Source organism: Cololabis saira, chromosome 4 (assembly GCF_033807715.1).
Source record: "Cololabis saira isolate AMF1-May2022 chromosome 4, fColSai1.1, whole genome shotgun sequence".
NCBI lineage: Eukaryota > Metazoa > Chordata > Actinopteri > Beloniformes > Belonidae > Cololabis > Cololabis saira.
The window spans coordinates 40,180,681-40,200,557 of record NC_084590.1 but is presented as its reverse complement, the minus strand read 5'-3'; the positions used below and the strand labels follow the sequence as shown (position 1 = coordinate 40,200,557).

General features: G+C 38.9%; 1 protein-coding gene across 11 annotated transcripts in view; it reads right to left on the bottom strand.

Annotated features, from left to right (window-relative positions):
- The window catches only part of tenm4 (teneurin transmembrane protein 4), a 204,000-nt gene that overhangs the window by 141,593 nt on the left and 42,530 nt on the right, over positions 1 to 19,877 (bottom strand). The window lies entirely within an intron of this gene.

Sequence of the window (19,877 nt, the reverse complement as noted above, 5' to 3'; positions counted from 1 at the left end):
GAAGAAGGCTTTTGAAGCCTGATGTCCCTTCATACAGAGCGCAGCCATGTCACTCAGCAAGCCATCTGGGAACACACCCTTCATGTCTATCACCAGGGTTCTCAAGTTTGGAAGTGGGGGGGGCACGGACAGAGGATGTCTCCCTCCCACTGTCCCATCCACCCAGCTTCTTCAGAAAGAACACATTTGACTATATCAAATACACTCTTTTATTTATGTATTATATGACAAAGGAAAACACTCTAGTGGCCAAATAATTTGTCTTAGTGATGTATAATGAAGAAAAACCAAACCAAGCCAAGAAAAACGCATTTAGCTTGAACTGTGGTGGTTATTCTGTCACTATTTGTGTGTGTGTGTGTGTGTGTGTGTGTGTGTGTGTGTGTGTGTGTGTGTGTGTGTGCGTGCGTGCGTGCGTGCGTGCGTGCGTGCGTGCGTGCGTGCGTGCGTGCGTGCGTGCGTGCGTGCGTGCGTGCGTGCGTGCGTGCGTGCGTGCGTGTGTGTGTGTGTGTGTGTTAAGAGTGATGTGTGTTGTAACTTATGGCCCTTTTCCACTAGTACCTACTCGGCTCTACTCATCTCAACTCGGATCGACTCAACTTGGCCTAGTTTCTTTTCCATAACAATCCAGCACCCGGAGCAGAAGTAGGCGGGTTGGAGCGAAGCTGCTGTGACGTACTTACTGTAATTGTGTGACCCAGACAAAGGAGAAGAAAATAATACCAAAGATGTAGAACATTGAGGAGATGGTATACGTGCTGCTTGGCGTGTGTTCAATTGTGAACCCACTCGCTAATTACTTCAATAAAAAGCTAATGATGTCACTAGTTTCAACACCTGAAATCTAATTAATGAAATGCTTTTGGGAGTGTGGTTGATAAACTGTTTTAATTAAAAAAGGATGCACAAACATCTTTGATTTGATGTTCATAAACAGCATCTGTTGATGTCAAGTAAAACGTGAGATCTCTGAAGACGTACCACCACCTACCTGAGGGAGGTAAAGTAATCTTAATGTGTTTATGCATATGTCCACCATTGGATAAATTATCTATGAATGTAGGTATTTAAATTATGTTGGGGATTTTCCTAAAAGGAGGTATCTCCAATCCTAGCCCTGATCATATCATGTTTTTTTGAGTTAAGTTCACAGTTTTTCACAGTTTTGGTATTTAAGTTCCCGTTTTATTTTGCAACCCCATGTCTTTGTGTCCAAGTTTGACTTCCCTTGTCCCCATCTGCCCTGATTGTTTGCACATGTGTCTCATCAAGCCTTTTGTGTCTTGTCTTTCTCTTGCTCCCTGCAGGTCCGTACTGTTTTGTCTCTCCGTGTGCCGTGTCAGGTTTATTTTCTTCCTTTTCTTCACCCAGTCCTGCTGACCAGCACTTTTGGTTTTGTTCAAGTTAATAAATGCCTTTTTCTGGAACTCCTGCTTCCTTGTCTCTCCTGCATCTGGGTCCAACTCTACCATTCCTGGACAGATCCAGAGTTACCAAAATTGAACAAAATGATGCCCAACCAGCTATTCGTTCCAAGGATTTACTTACTTTTATTCCCACCAGAACTGTTAAAGTTTGGGTGTATTTAGTAAAGTCGAGACAAAACTAGAATTGTGTATTTTCAGCATAAAGATATTGTGTTTGTCTATGATTGTAACTTAGATGAGGAGCAAATCACATTTTGACAAATGTAATTCAGAAAAACCAGTTAATTCCAAGGGGTTCACATATTTTTTTCTTTTGTATAAGTATCCAACTGTAAGTCAGACTTGTATTTTGAAAAATAGCAAAGTGAATGAAGCTAATAAATTAGCAAACTAAAAAGTACAATAAATCCCTTTGAATTGTAGTAAAGTTGAAAGAATGCAGGTGTTATATTCTGTATACAAATGGCATGTGAATCAATATCTATACTAAATTAGGTTTCTGGTTAATTTAACACATCAAGAAGAAAATATGTGTGCTGCAGAATTATAATATTTACCGCTATTAATATTGATATCAGTGGTCTTCAATCCAAAACATTGCATATGATGCTCTAAACTTCCTCAAACTAAATAATGCAAAACACAGACAAAAAACAAAATGGAAAATTAGTTTTTGTGGGCCAACATTGGAAAATTGATAAATATTTCTCTGTGGGTGCCAAGTACCTGCTCGCGATCAATAGCGTAATGTCAGAGTGAGCATAATGCACGATTGAAAACAAATTATAAATGCCCATAAATACTTTTCTTTTTTAATAGTTAGACCTGATCACTAGAGAGAATATGGAAATTATATTTGTGTGTAGTAAAAAAGTATTACCACAGAAAGCACAGTTCCATTAAAGTTGCACATTTCTACCAGCAGTGTAGAACACAGCGTCCATTACTTACAGCACAACTACTGAAGGCTCTTAAAGGCATGCTGAATGATAGATTTCAAATGTATGGCTAGGACATAACCAGAAAACAAACCGAAAAATCTCTCATGTTTTACTGCCCTAAAGTAATTGCTAAGGGGATGCTGGAACTGTATGATTTAACCTAATTTATCGCTTGTCAGTGTATATAAGGTTGTTCAAGGTCCAAGACAGGTCAAAAATCTACCGTTCATTCATTTTCAAAATACCCCGTTACAAGAATGGACTCACTTATTGATAATCCGCTCATATACATAGAGAAAGGAAAAACAAAAACAAATGTAACATCTTCATTTCATTTCATTTCATTTCATTTCATTTTTATTTATTCCATATCATGGAAATAGTTCACATATGTTCCATTCCATGATAGAAAAGGGGCATGAAGAAGAAAGCCTTATATACCAAGCCCCTTTCTCAAAAAAATAAAACAATTCATATGAAGATGGTCTGTCCGTCTGTTCAACAATCACTACTTGTATAATACCAAAAAAAAAGAAATAATGAAAAAACAAAACAAAAAAATAAGAAAACATACACACTAACTCACCAACAATATAAAAACAAAAACAACTAAATATATTTTACCCGTTAAATTCATATTGTCTAATTGTGTGGTCTTTATACAATTTCTTGAATCTTCCAATTCATCCAAAATCTTCCAATCTTCCAATCATTAGCACGTACCATAACAGAAACCGGCAGCAGTATCCCAAGGAATCATGTAGAGTTGGAAATGAATCTCATAGAGGTCACGAGTGGCGATGCTGTTTCTCCTACCAGTGATTTGTCATCCTTTCTCGTCCCGGAGCCACACCCTGCCTCACCCTATAACTTACATCCAGTTCACTCTGTGACCTGCAATCCAGCTGAAAGATACCATTTGTTTCATTGTTGTGGAGAAAAACAGAGAAATTAGTCATTCCTGTATTTATTTAATAAAAAAAAACTCTTCTTTCAGACGGGGAACCTTACATTCACTTCCCCTACCGATACCATCAACACTGAGTAATAAGATGACCCTTGATAAAGTATCTTTATAGAAGTTACAGCCAGAAGCCCCACATTTTTTTGCTCTTTTGAATCAATGTTAGTGCTGAGGCTGTCAAACTTTGCTAGATCCCTCTATACACCCCCATTTAAGCATCCCTGGGGCTTTCTTTCTTTGAGGATGAAAAGTAAAGATCCCGATCTCTTCACCTCTCACTGTTAACAACATCTCGCAGGCATGAGATGGCTGTGTTTGAGGATCTCCCGCTCCACATGAGTGTATGTGTGTAAACGACATTGCACCAGGATATTTCCTCTATCTGCATGGAAAAAAGGGGCATATAAAAAACAAGCTTTATAAATGCACCCACACCCACATGTGTGGCGAGTCCTCTGTGGAGGATTTCAGACATCAAAGACATGCTCGTGGTAATCTGCTTTAAATGAATGTTTCTGGGCCTCTATCATAACTCGATCATCGACTGAGCCAACTTAAACCATGGCTGAAAAAACAATGCTAATAGTGGATAATTATCAGCTTTTACTCCGTCTGCACCGGCTGCTCCATCCCCTCTCCCATCACACACAGAGGCTGGTGAATAAACACAATGGCATGAATAAATAATGACCCCACAATCCTCTTAAGATCCCCGAATGGTGACGAGGGGGGGGGGGGGGGGGGGATAAAAAAAAAAGACAAAAGTTTACTTTTGGTGTTTGAGAGTAAGCGGAGCCTGAAATTGTAAGCGACTCATTAGAGCTACATGTGGCTTGCCTGGGGCCTTGCTGAACAAAGATGGCACCATCCCCACCCTGTCGTTCCACAGAGCATTCTGGATCTGGCCTAGTAAATTCTAACGTGCACCCTTGAGAAAGAGCTAGAAATCCCAGTAAAAGACAGTAAAGTGCTTACGAACAGCCTCAAAAAACCAAACTAACCAAACCAAAGACCGAATGCTACCAGAGAGCCACATCCTTTTTATGTAATTCAAGTTTATTCCTATTTGTTTCATATAAACATCATAGCGATATTTATGCTTTCATGCTAAGAGAGTACACCTCTGTCAAAACACAATTCCTTCCTTTCATCACGCTCTCCAGCTAGCTTACATAAAAGCCCACAGTTTTTCATTTCAGACACTTTGTCAGTGTTGAAGAATTGATTTGTGTGCCAGCTCCCGTTGAGTGCATGACAGTTCAAAAGGATATCTAAAATACATGCTGTCAGTAGAGCTGTGTTCCTGAGCGCTTATATAATTCCTAAACAGTAAAACGGAAGCCAGTCAGTCACAAATGCGGCCAATGAGGTTTGTTTAAAACATGATAAGTTATAAGACTTTAAAAGCCTTATAGGGTTCGTACGACGTAATTAATCAGCTGGAGTGTAATACATGTATGAACATAGTGCAACACAGTAAAAGTGCAAGATAAAATATGAGAAGCAAATCAAATAAGTTAAGATTGAGTGTTCACTGTAGTGACAGCTTGTGGAATAAACTGTTCCTGAGTCTATTGGTTCTGGATCTGATGGACCTGTAACGCCTGCCAACGGGTACCAGGTGGAAGAGTATAGTATGTAGGGCTGAAACGATTCCTTGAATAATTCGAGTAATTCGATTACAAAAAATGATCGAGGAATTTTCTCTGCCTCGAGGAATCGTTTAATAAATCGTTTAATTTTGCCAGCTCAAAGCAGGTATTTCGCCCCGACTATGTTTAAAAAAAACACCTAATCTTTTAAGTGATGTGTGTTATCAGGTGTAATGGCATTTTTAGGTTAGAAATAAGAACATTTCTTGGTAAGATCCTTAGTTTTTTGAGTGAAGGCAGTGAATTTGGTCGCTGGTGTAAGTTCAGGGTTTTTAAATGCACAGCCATGAACCTACTGGATTATTTAATTTAGTCTTAGTAATGTCAATTAACATCTAACATCTTATGCATGTTTATAATTGCTCTTTAACTAAACAAAAATAGGTTTTATCCGATTACTCGATTAATCGATGGAATTTTCAGTAGAATACTCGATTACTAAAATATTCGATAGCTGCAGCTCTAATAGTATGTATAGTATGAGCATTTTCCAAACACTCAGCTACATTTCATCTTTTAATAATCATCTTTTCTGTCATGAATTTCAAGGGCGTTTAACAGAGTGGTGGCAAAAATACAAGAGCAACAAATAGTGGCCACAGACAGAAATAAAGAAAAAAAAGAACATTTGAGGAGCATAGCTGTGGAGGTTTTGGCCACAATGAAGAAATCCAGTTTTGATTCAAAATTCCTACCGAGGCAATGAATGGAAATGTCACCCGAGTCTTAGTGACTCAAGATGGACAGCAAAATAAACAAAGGGTTTATGCCTTAATTCTCTGCCATAATAACGAGTAATAAATCTACCTGAGAATTTCCTGGAACCTAACTCATTCATATGCTGTTAGTTTTAGTTAAGAAATGCTGTGAATTCCACCACATGCCAAAGACAGAATATAAAGGACCTCAATGAGTGAACAGATACATGAATAATGGAGACTTTTTGCAAACCCTCCAAAACAGCTTAAGTTGTGACATTAACAGGTCTAACATAATATAAAGAAGTAATTTAATCGACCAAAGTATGCAATTAGGCAATATGATGGAGTAGCGGTATTAAAATATAGATTAGAGCTGAACAGTCAGAATCCTTTTTCTTACCGGCTGCTACTTCAGATCTTTGTGGAACACTCTGCATATATTAGATAAAATGAATGATTTATTAATCTGAGCCATCTAACAGTAGATCAGAGTTTTTTTTTTATTCTTCCCATTTTTCTGGGAGTGTTTTGTCTTTTCGACAGTTATTTTAGACACTTTTGCACATTATTTTATGTTGAGGGTTTTTGAAAATTAACGGAAGGCATGTCAAAATTAATGTAATTTGCAAATGTTTTGTTTTAAGCATACTATATTATGAAGAGAATAGGAAAACATATCAATAGTTTCATTTCTGATTTGTGAGTCTTGGGCTCACACATTTAATAAAAATAGATGTTAATGCATTACTTGTTTTTGTACATTCTTTTATATCTGAATCTTGCAACTCTGGAAGTTTCTCACAGCTGCATCACTAAATAACTCAGAGTGTGGTTAAGAGGAAAATAAACACAATTTCTGACACTTCATTAAAATTCCCAGCTATATACATGCTGCTATTTAAATTTAACTTCAGTACTGAAGAGGCTTTTTTTCTTTTGCCCACTTCAATAATGGCTTTTATAACTTTACACTCATGATCTAAAAAAATCAAACGTTCGTTTGCATTTCACACGAGATGCCTCGAGCGCTTGCCTGGCGCTTGAAGTCATGTAGTCAAACTTACTTTCAAGACATGTAAAGGGTAGAGATTCACTAAGAATAATTTAAAAGCCATTTAAAGATATTAGTGAAGAAATAAATAAAAAAGGATTAACTATGCCAGAATTCTGTACAATTCCATTAGAGTATGTTTTAAAATCTAATTATCAGGCAAAGGACTGACAGAAGTCAATTTATTTGGAATGAATTGAGCTTTCTTTTGTGACCATGTAAAACAACGGCCTCAGGGTGCCTTGGATACAAAAGTTAAATAAGGAAATGTCCTGCACTTAATAGAAATCCTATCAGATTTGACCTTTGGTGAACATTTCTTAAGCTGTTAATAAACCATCACACTATTTACAAGTCCATGCAAAATGCTGACTTTTTCTCATACAGAAATCACTCAAGTTTAAAGAAAGACAATCGCTGTGGTGCAACTTGATGAAAAGGCTGGAAGGTTAAAATGAAAGAAGTAGTATTTCCATAGTGAAATGGATACTTGAAAGAGAGGGAAAAAAAATGTAAGGATATCCGAACTATCCGAACTATTCCCTTCCAAAAACTTGAAGGTCGTGAAATTTTAGTGTCCTCATTGGAAGACAAATCAGAAAACATAAACCGCAATAGAGTTTTGAAATGCAGGTTTCTTAGGCCCTGGTTCACTTGGTATTAAAATCTGTTCAGAGTGATTCAATCACAAGAGGATCAAAAGTAAAGGATGCATTTGAGAACGCAGTCAGATCCTAATTCATTCCACATCTCTCTTTCAATACTCTAAACACTTTTGTTATCTTCCATGTTGTTCCATCAATTGGATGTTTTCCCATTGGAATAGCTGTTTTATATGCATGGTACATCTGTTAAATAAAGAAAAATACAGAATTCAGGAAGGGTGTTCTGTGAGAGAGATCCAATCACAAATTTCAGTGTAAATGCCAGGAAATCGCATGTCAATGCCAAGTGTGAACAGACACAGTTAAGGCCGGGCCACACCAACCCGATAATCGGCCATCGGACACCGTCGGGCAGTCGTAGGTCGGTGACTCGAGTCGGGTTGGTGTGTCCTGTGCAGTCGTGCGTCTGCATTCATTTTGGCTGATCCGACATGTATTCAACACTATCCGTCGGCCTCTATGACCAATCTGATTGGTGGAATGTTAGCCCTTGATTAGCGAATCAGAGTTAACCGGAAATGACGAAGGTAAACATACTAGATAAACAGCGATTGCATAGACGCTACACTATGGCATCGGTTTGGATTTGGATTGTGTTTGACTGTCTTGTGAACGCCAGTATATTTTCAATATTAGCCATTGTATGTTTGATTTTTCTTGACTTCTATCACTGACTGACAGCAGGTTATGTTCAGTACTCTAGACTAGAGCCATCCGTCATTTCCGGTTGTTCTTCTTTCCTTTTCTTTTTGGGCGACCTCACAGATTAGCATCGCCTGCAGTTATGGGGATGTATTAGGTCCCGGACATGCGCAGAACGTACGTTCCAGTCAGCTTCGGGTTGGTGTGTTCGGGAGTATTTTTTTGACCGACTCGGGCAGATGGGAGCCGACTTTCAGTCCGACTGCTTTACTGCCGACAGTGGGCTGTCGGGTTTGTGTGTCCCGGCCCTTAGAGGTGGCAGCTTGTGACTGGATGACTTTGGATGGATGTTAATACCAGGTATGAACAGGGTCTAACATGTATGAACATCCTGTGCACACTAATCCTTCATCTAAGTTTAATAATTGTGAATCTTTTCATGCTGAAACGCAACAGAGGATTTTTGGAAATGAATAATTACACGTATATGCAGTATGGAAAACTTTAGTTATATGACACAACCGCCCCAATAAAAGCTCCTGCTTTCAAGAGTTAACAGAAAGATGTAATGTTGATTTAATGTTGAATAATACCTGACAACTGAACCTCCTGGAAGTTTTAATATTTTTGTCTTTGTACAAAAGATGTTTTGAAAGTAAGTGCATGGTAGGGCTGGGCGATATGGACCAAAAGTCATATCTCGATATTTTCTAGCTAAATGGCGATACTCGATATATATCAATATTTTTTCTGTGCCTTAATTGGGGTTTCCCCCAAAGCATTATAGCATAGCATCTCTGTTAGCATCTCTGTTAGCTTCATTTTTTCTGAGGCAAACCCTTAAAAAAACAGTCAGTTTTAATACAAAGCCTCGTGCCAAATGTCACACAGGTACATTTATTAACAGAGGTCTGCACAATATCAAAATGTATAAAACAAATGAAATAAAAATAAACTGCCTGCATATATAGAATAAAAATGCTTCTTGAATAAAATAAAAAAATATCCCTTTCCTGCATAACAATTAAATTAAAATACACTGTGCAATTAATACAATGTAGACAGTAACAGGCAGAGGTGGAAAAAGTACTGAAAAATTGTAATTGAGTAAAAGTATCTTTACTTTGCTTAAATCCTACTCAAAGTAAAAGTAAAAGTACTCATCTAAAAATTTACTCGAGTAAAAGTACAAAAGTACTTAATTTAAAATGTATTTTGAGTAAAAGTTACTTTCAGTTATTTAATGCAAAAAAAGGATGAGTCACGAATCAAATCCAGCACAAGTTGTTTTAATCAACTTGGAGGCATATTAAAGTTAAACATCCACACTTGTAAAAGCTCAGCTGAGCTCAGTAACATGATCCTCTTACTTCCACAGAACAGGACAAAAAGGACAGTCACAACCTGTAATGTAAAGTGAAAACTATTTTCAGTCATATTGTCCAACCGACAACACTAGAACCAGAATCAAAGTATTCAAACACAAAATAAAGTGCCCAATGCCCGCAGGATCCTGCTATTCACAATAAACCAAAATAAAATGCCCACGAGATTTTCACCATAAATGTTGTACTCAGTAACGTGAGGGGGTTCAAATGTAGCAAAGTAAAATACTTGGGTCAAAATGTACTCGAGTAAAAGTAAAAATTACATATTTCAAAAACTACTTTGAAAATTACAAATTACTCATAAAAACTACTCAATTACAGTAACGCGAGTAAATGTAATTTGTTACTTTCCACCCCTGGTAACAGGCAGACTTTTCCACTGAGGTTGACAGTTGTGCAAATAACAAAACATTTGTGCAAATCTCAAATAAAACATTCAAGTCAATTTGTCACAAAATAAGCTATATCAAAATCATAATTTATTTATTTTTTTTAAATCGATATAAACGATATTGTCTCGTACCATATCGCGTTTGAAAATATATCGATATATATTAAAATCTCGATATATCGCCCAGCCCTAGTGCATGGTATTATTTATTACTTTTTTCAGTAATAAATGAAATGGCACTTGCATAAGCATGATTAAAAAAAATAATAAGGAAATTTGTACCTGATACAAATCATTATTCTGTTGGACAAAAGAAAAAATAAAAATATAATCAAAGTTTGATAAAGTGACATATTTAATATGTTCAAAACTTCTGTGGATGGATGATAGACCTAGATAAGCGGAATCTCAACATGAAAGTATAATTACTTTTATGTTATTCTAGAGCAAAATCAAAACTCTGATCTCTGCTTCTTGAACCTCAATAACAACGGCTAATTGCTTTTACTAAAGACAGCCATTCATTCAAAGGTAACTGGGAACTCATTTAAAGACAGGTGTTTAATCTTTCCCACCAAAATACAAAGTTAGATACATTCAGAGAGGTTCACATGTCAATTATCTTTCTTCAGGTTTGTGGATTTTTATTGATTAAATGATAAAAAAGGATGTTTATTGCAGACTGGTTAAATCTGGTCTGTATATAACCTGTTTAACAGGGTCAGTGCATGCACTGATACGGATCCAGAATATTAAATCAGTGCAATACCACTTGTATTCCACTTTAAGCTGGGAGAGTATTCCCTGAAACCAACATAAATATAACATGAGCATAGATAATTGACAGTGTGTTAAATGGATATTGCTAAAAAAAGGACAAAAGTTGTAAGTCTTGGTCTGGGATGATCCTCTGTAGAGAAGGGCTCATCCCGCTGCATGCTGAGCCTTGAGCTGTGGTGGAGATGGGCCCTGATGTGGTGCTGGTTTACACTGTCAAAGGCACTGGCGGGGAGTGGGTATTCAACTCCACAGATAACAGCCCCAAACTGTCCACGAGGGCCTCCAAAACCCAGCAAATTAGCCCGCAAATGAGCCAGAGAATATTTCTACTAATCCATGATCTGAGCACAGACTCTGCCAAAAAAAGTAAACAAATAAATAACTTCACAAGAAATACTGGGGGTTGGAAATAGCCTTGGCTGTGAGCTTGGAAACCGCTAGTGGTTTCTTTGAAGCATCATTTCGCCTGCTACCCTGCTGCCACAGTGAGATCCCTACGACCGCTTCAGAACAAGCTCCCATGTTGAGCTCGATAAGGATGCAGAGAAATTACGGATCACAATATTACAGAAAAACCCTGTCCCCTACAGAATACGATCACAGCCTCTATCGCAGATGCCAGAAGGCATCAAAATTCAGCTGTTTGACAACAGTAATTACACTTGAAAATGACAGGGAAACATTTAACATAAATAAAATGTTGCTGAAGACAAAACTACGTGGGTGTTGTTCAAACATAACTTTTTAATTTGACGTTTTCTGTCTTTATTAATTGTTTTTGTTACTTTCTTTCTTGATATCTAAAATTAGTCGAAATTTGATTTTAATTAACCTCTTGAATTGGTGCTTGGAATTATTTCTTAAAGAAAGAAAAACGGAATAAAAGTGGTTGTGGCCAAAACTAACATTTCATAATGAAACTATATTGACACAAATCTAATAAGACTTGAATGAGATTAACAGCCATTTGCAGTTAATACCATTTCTCTTTTGGTTATATTTTGCCATGTGCTTGTATGAATTTTTTAAATATGAACATTTCATATTTTTCTAATATCTTCTGAGTTTTGATACATGTAAAATGTTCCCCAACGTGGCTCAGAGTCTTTGGTCTGCCACAAAGAACTGAAATTAAGCATGACTGATCAAACAGAATATAGTGGTACTAAAATTGCAAGTCAGGTCCGTGATTAATAGCTTTACTGAAAAAGTAAGAGTTATTTTTTTTTTAAAACAGTCAAAGCCAGGTAGTGACTCAGAATATTCTCCCAGATAATTATAATTGTTTATAATGAGAAGGTACTTGTTTTATATCTATGTTGCCGTGTTTAAATAATGCTACTTCTACTTTGAGGTAATTATATAAATCCTACAGCTACAGTACAATGCCACAAAAGAAACTGTAAAGATGCACAAAAATAATGTGTAATAGAAAGCACAGTGTTGCTCCCCCTTCACATGCAGAACTCCTGGTATGGACACAATGCTGCAGAGAATCATTTCAAAGTTAACGAGCATCTTAACAGTAACACCTCAGGATGCCGGAGCTATCAGCCACAGTATTTTCATATGTGCAGTGTACAAGAAACAAGATTAAGCTACACCCATTTTGCGTTCAAGTATGAGAATGCTGCCTGGTTTGTGGTTATTTTTTTGTAAAACTATCATTAAGGAGGGAATATGTTTTTAAAGCGACTGCTTACCCTCTTCTACATGCTGTGGCTTAGCAGGCTGGTGAACAACGTTCAAAGAAATGAGTTGCATTTAACCGAAGAAAGTCAGACTGCACAAAGTTTGTTAAATCATGTTTCTACAACTGTTGCAAACGCAGATATTTCTCCACCTGGGTCAGTTACATGAAAAATAAAAACATCTGCATTTAATCAGAGGATTTTTAAGATAAATATACTGAACAAGAATCCTACAGCTCAGCAGTGGAAATGTGGTTTGGGCCAAGAATAACAGAATTGAACAATGGCTATTTCAATACTTGGACAAGTGACAGTTAAAGTACTTCACCTCAAGTTCAAATCTGGGAGAGATTTGCGCTTCAAAGCCCCCAAAGTTTTTGGGAGTATGTGACACATTTCACAAGTTAACACCTGTCTTACACAGACAATCCTGCTAGGTTCAAAGATTCGGTAACTGAAAAATCACCCTGGAGCTCTTTAACCTCAATCTTTCTAGAGTTCAAAGTTCCTTCGAAAAGCAAAACGCATCTTATAACAGGCAGCAAGGGAATAAATCACTATGGGGGTTTAAACTTACTATGAGACTTTTTGTTTTAAAGTTGCTTTTATAACTTATTAGTGTGTAGGAGTTAGTGAATTCTGGTGGTGATGTCTTCTGCCTCCAACTGAATAACCCCACCTCATTATCTCCCTTCAAGCACGGAGGAGTGGCTGCTGTCATTACCCGACGTGAGTTGTTGACCTTTGTGATTCATGACGACGTTTCTTAAAGGATGTAAAGTCACATCAACTTTACTTAGCAAAAGGTTTTATCAAACTACTTCCAATAGAGAGCATCGTCAGGCCAGGGGAGAGGTAGCAGACATGTTTGGATTCAAACTAGGGATGGGCGGTATGGACTAAAAAATGTATCACGATCATTTCTGCCATTTATCCCGATAACGATAAAAATGACGATAAAAAAAATACCAATTCAACTCCATCGTTTCAACTCTAAATCTATCTCGCTCTCAGATCCGCCATGTTTGTTACACAAAAAACGTCATCAACAGGAATTTATCTTTCTTTCTTTCTTTCTTTCTTTCTTTCTTTCTTTCTTTCTTTCTTTCTTTCTTTCTTTCTTTCTTTCTTTCTTTCTTCCCTTCCTTCCTTCCTTCCTTCCTTCCTTCCTTCTTTTTTCCCTTCCTTCCTTCCTTCCTTCCTTCCTTCCTTCCTTCCTTCCTTCCTTCCTTCCTTCCTTCCTTCCTTCCTTCCTTCCTTCCTTCCTTCCTTCTTTCCTCCTGCTCTCTCCTTCCTTCTTCCCTTCCTCTTTTCTCCCTTCCTTCTTTCTTTCTTTCTTTCTTTCTTTCTTTCTTTCTTTCTTTCTTTCTTTCTTTCTTTCTTTCTTTCTTTCTTTCTTTCTTTCTTTCTTTCTTTCTTTCTTTCTTTCTTTCTTTCTTTCTTTCTTTCTTTCTTTCTTTCTTTCTTTCTTTCTTTCTTCCTTCCTTCCTTCCTTCCTTCCTTCCTTCCTGCCTGCCTTCCTTCCTTCCTTCCTTCCTTCTTTTTTCCCTTCCTTCCTTCCTTCCTTCCTTCCTTCCTTCCTTCCTTCTTTTTTCCCTTCCTTCCTTCCTTCCTTCCTTCCTTCCTTCCTTCCTTCCTTCCTTCCTTCCTTCCTTCCTTCCTTCCTTCTTTCCTCCTGCTCTCTCCTTCCTTCTTCCCTTCCTCTTTTCTCCCTTCCTTCTTTCTTTCTTTCTTTCTTTCTTTCTTTCTTTCTTCCCTTCCTTCCTTCCTTCCTTCCTTCCTCCCTTCTTCCCTTCCTTCCTTCCTTCCTTCCTTCCTTCCTTCCTTCCTTCCTTCCTTCCTTCCTTCCTTCCTTCCTTCCTTCCTTCCTTCCTTCCTTCCTTCCTTCCTTCCTTCCAAAAATCAGCTTTACACAAAAACGTCATCAACAGGAATTTATCGTTTTTACCGCAAGATGACAAATTCTTATCGCGAGGAATTTTTTTGACGGTATATCATGAACGGTAAAATATCGCCCATTCCTAATTCAAAGCAGGGTGACCCAAAGTTTTACATTTATAAACACTTTTTTCATCAATAACTAGGATGTCTACTTTAAATACTTAATTTAATCCAAATCCTCAGCACCCACACACCGTGTGGGGTTGGAAAGGGCCTTTCCGTGCTGAATTTGCATGTTCTCCCCGTGTTCCCTGGGGTAGGTAATGTGAGCTGCACTCAGGCTGCAAACCTGGGCCGTACACTGCCTCCTCCGGCCAGCCGGGGCGCCCGAGGGTGGGGAGGATCTGGCTGGAATAACATGAAAAGAAGGTGATCACTCCTCAAGCAAGATGGAGGCTTGAGCTCAGCTCAGGGCCCTCCCGGGGTTGGCAGAGGGAGAGCAGTACCCAGGACTGACTGGCAGCGGGTGATAAAAAAGGGGAAAAAATCAGGGGGATAAAAATATTTAAAAAAGTTAAAGGAGCATGAGGCTCCTTTTAAGAAATGAGACTCATTAGCGCCACCCTTCGCCACGACGGCCGTTGGGGGTACTGCAGCCAACAGCTAGGCACGGGAGAACGGGGAGAACGCACATGCAGCGTCATGTGACGTCACATCCGCAGGACAGCGCGGGAAATTCCGGTCACAATTGCAGCACATTTTGCAGCACACAGCCTGTTCAAGGCAACGGAGAGATACACTAGAGGGCTCATTCTTTTTGGTTTGGAACGCTTCATCTGACATTATTACTAGAAAACTTAAAACGTATACGAATTTTGTTCATAAATCCTGCCTCCATCCTGCCTCAAGCTCCTTTAATCCAATTCACAGTAAACCAAAGTCAGGCTTACAATGATATTTAAGAGTGATATGTCTCTATGCTGATACCAGCTGACTGATACAGTTTGGATTAAAATGGCTCATGCACACATTTAGGCCCAATCCCATTTCTGCCCAGTAACCCATCGCCTACTCCTCTCCCATAGGCCTTACCCTGCCAATAACCCTGGAAACAGAGGGCTGAGAGCTCAGGCTAAAAATACCCCCCCAACAAAATGGAACAATCCTACGACTTTGTTTTATACCACCATGAGCTACGATAAGATACAGGCAGTGAATGACTGGGGCTTCCAACATGTCCACTTCAAATGTGAGCATGTTGTTTTGTTGGCATTTATTTGTGTCTCTATGGGAAGACAAAAAACAAAGACGGTTTTTTTTTTAGGCCTTGCAATGCTTTTGGGTATGGTCAGTTAATGGGGATAACCAAAAGGGCTGCATATTATGGTACATTTATCAAGTCATAAGCATATTCCTCATGAAAATATGCAAGACTGTTGTGCAAATAAGCAATAGTGATGTACAGGGGTGATAGTAAAAAAAAATCCTGAGCCTGAACTTTTTTTTCCTGGGAGGTAAGCGAGCCCCTAAGCCAAGATATATGCCCCGATCAACACAATTGTCATTTTTTGTCCTCTTAAAGTGTAAGTCTGGTGTAAATTGACCCATGATCCTGTTGTTCAAGCTCACCACATGCAGCCCATACAGAATGAGACAACTGAACAACATAGGCCAGGGGTGTGATTCCCTGGGACAACATTTTGATAAATAGTTCATTAAATTGAATGGCCTATTTTACTGTCATGAGGAGGAAAGATTGTAGAAAAACATTAATGTCAACACTAGTATAAATACAGGTTTGCTTGGCCTCACAAAATGATGCTGTTACAATGAGGTGGCAACACTTATGATTCTAATGTAGGGCTGAACGATTTTTGAAAATAATCTAATTGCGATTTTTTTCCTCAATATTACAATTTAATATGTGATTATTTTTTTTCAAGGTCCTGTTCTCATGTATTTTTCAACTACACAAGCAATAAATCAGTCTGTTTCAAGTAGATTTTCACTTGAAATAAGTAGAAAAATCTGCCAGTGGAACAAGATTGTTTTGCTTGTAATAAGAAGATAAATCTTGTCCCACTGGCAGATTTTCCTACTTATTTCAAGTGAAAATGTACTTGAAACAGGTGAAAATTGTCAAACAAGTTATTTTTCTGGTGTTATTTTTCTGGTGATGACTCTAAATGTTGAATTAGCAGTAAAACCACATTCATTGATGAAATGACATAAGGGATGGAAAGGGGGGATGGCAGTTTTACAGGGGGGATGATTTGGACCGTTTTTATTTCAGGGGGGGATGATTTGGACCGTTTTTATTTCAGGGGGGATGATTTGGACCGTTTTTATTTCAGGGGGGATGATTTGGACCGTTTTTATTTCAGGGGGGGGGGGTGCCATCACATCACCCCTCATCCCCCCTCAACTCGAACACTGCTCCCACGGAACTCAGAACTTCTTCATAAATAACTCCCAGAGAGAAAAAAAACACCAGCAAGCTAACAAACAAACCAATAAAGCTCTCAGAGTTAACAAAACGAACCAGCAATGAACAACTCGCGCTGTTTTAACCTCTCATCCTCATGAACTGATGGGCTGCAGGTGTGGTTTAAGGCTGATTTATGGTTCCGCGTTACACCAACGCAGGCCCTACGCCGTGGGTTACGCGAACTACGGCGTACCCTATGGCGAAAGCTCTGCGTCGACTTAACGCGGAACCATAAATCAGGCTTCACAGCGCGACTCACTGTGCGCCCGGCTCCTCGCCGACTCCGCGCTCATATATTTAATAAATTTATAAAGCCCATATATTTATAAAGCCTCACTTGGCGCTGAGGCCATGGTAGATTTAGGTTACACGCGGACACGCGGCACTGTTGACTTTTCCCTGCCGGCTCTGCTCACTGGCTAAACGGTCCCCTCACAAACAGTGTCCAGCGGCGCTACGTTCCGCCGCACCGCGTTCCCAACGTTGTGTGCGCTACTCACCAGTATTACGGTATATGAAAAATTCATATCATAAGAAAAATAAACGGCAAACCTGATTTTATTTTATTTTTTTCTCGCAAACACCTCGGTATGCCGGAAATCCGGCGTGACGCCGGAGCGCTATCACCCCTGGATGTAACATTAGAATAAGCAAACTCAGCGACTTCGAAAGCAATTCTGAAAATATCTTGGCACAAGACTGTATATACACTGAAGAGTTTTGAAAGTATCCAAAAGGTGTTTTCTGCATTCCCCTGTATGAGGAAAGAGGGAATCTGTATGTAATGATCTGCCTTCGCCACATTAGTTACAATGTACCTCAGAGGTACAGTGCCTTAGAGGCAGAAAAAAAAGAAAATGTTTCAGCTTCAAGCCCTGTTTGCAGCTTCACATATAGTGTTGTGTCAGCATGTTGGTGCAATGTTTATCAGCTAGGGAAGAAGTATTTTAATCTAATTTTAGAGGTTTATTCCAGGCTTATCACAAAAGGTCAGTCTCATCTTTTTGTGTCTGCGTTTGTGGTTTTTGTCTACAAGCACCTTTTCTTTAGCCAACATCTCCTTTATCATCTTCTGAAGGAGGAGGATTGATGATAATTGAGCACAGTCTATTTTACTGAAATTCCACTCAAAGTAAATCTGTTCTTAGTTTGTGCTAAGAGTAGGAGCCAAAGATTAGATTGGCACCAAAACAAGATTATGCCACACAATTCACTGCATAATTCCTTAGAAAAAAGTTTAAAAAAAAAAGAACCTGAGGCTTTCTGAATCTGGCTTAACAGTTTATTGAGTACTTTTAAAGCATGAATGGACCCATCACTCAATACTTGCTAATCTCCTTTTGGGCGTGTGCACCCAAAGTCGAGCACTAAAGCAATTTCTTGCAAAACTGATGTCCAGCCTGGGGCTTCCGCTGTTGCTTTACCAGCTGTTTTTGTACTACGTTGCACTTAGACAAGTCAAATTTTGATCATTTTCATCAGCATCACCGTGGCTGTAATTGAGAGTATAAATAGTGCTCTCAAGCTGAGTAGATTTTAATGATTTGGCTCACACTACCGCACAACTAACAGTGAAGCAATGGAATTAATACCTTTCAGGTGGGGGTGATTTGAGAGGCGTCAGGAGATGTAAGCTGAAATCCCACAAGTTGCTAACGGGAAAAACAAAATCATTTCAGCCAAAAAGAACATGGGCAGATATTTTCATGAAGGTTGCACCAATTCTTTGAACTTTTGGCCAAAGCCAATACAGCAACCGCACATGATCACATCCCTTTTTAAGGTGATTTGTGTGTCAAACAATAATTTTTGTATGAACTGCGTAGGCCTAAGTTCTCTCTACAGGTTTGTGAACAGATGAATAACAATCCCTTGAGAGGAATTGTGGTTAACTTCTCCGCTGTTTCTCATGGTTACACAAATGTAATGGGCTACCCACCGCAATGGGGAAAAGTTTGAGATTAGAGCACACATCTGGAAAAGCTGTTATTGGGTAAGAATCAAGAAAAGCAACTCTCTTCCAAACACAGCAGCCAGCCTTGTCTCCTTGCTGTTTATGCTCAGTAGGATGTGCAGTGACTCAGCAGTCGCTGGCTGCTGGAAGTGTCCTCAAGGGGCTCCCTGGGAACTAGACACTGCACGGGTAAGGATGTGCTCTGCACAAAGCCGTCAATGTTGCATGAACGCACTTTTTAATGTTATCCAAAACATATGCATACAAATGCTCGTCACATACACGTGCATGAAGCAACCATCTGCGTTGGGTATAATCGTTAAGCCAGAACTACTGTAATTACAAAATGTCTGTGACTCAAACAACTCAAACACGAGACATGCAGTATGCTTCACTGCTATTATCGTTCTAACATCCCATCCCAACCACAATTCATCTTTGGAAAAGAACATCATAATAAGCAAAGGGGGTTTATTCGCATAACGGAAGTGATGGCTTGGGATCAAGCATCAAGAAAATTGTTCCAAAATTACTGTTGCTTATTTGCATGCGCTAAAAGCAGGGTCAAGTAAGTCACATGTGAAGTGGGGAAGAAACTGCCCAGCGGCTTGAATACATTAAAGGGGAGTAAATGGTTTGTTGATTTAAACAGATTAAAGCATACACAAGCAGCCCTGCTCAGACTGGTTTTAATCAGCTTGCCATATATAAATTGTATGTTATCTGGCATTACTGAATTAAACATTGAATACAAGTGCTCTTTCTGCTCTGCTGGTTGGAATAAAAGCCTCCTTTGAGTCTCGATTGGGTCTCACAGATGCATGATGCTGCAGCTATGGGTGCTCTAAATACATTCCATCACACCAGGACTGAACAGCCCTCCGAGGATATTCTCTTTAATTATGTACATTACAGGCAAATTCAAGACCCTTGGCATCTCAGATGATAAAGCAGGGGGGGATGCCACGCTCTCTCCCTGAGTCATTTGTGCAAATGGATTCCACTTCCAAAAGTCATTTCTGTCAGTTACAATGAGAAGCTAATACATAACGTGGGACAGTCTGAAATGCAAGATTATTCACAAGGTTCTCTGCAAGACTTTGCAGGGCAATTAAACTTTGGCCAAAAGCTTCTTGATGAGTTTCTCTATCTTTCAAGTACCCTGGGAACGATATCACAAATGTGCCTTATATTATGTGTGATTTAGGCTGTCATTTGCCCTTACAGCACGCAAAAAAAAGAGCTTCAGTTCTTGGCAAAG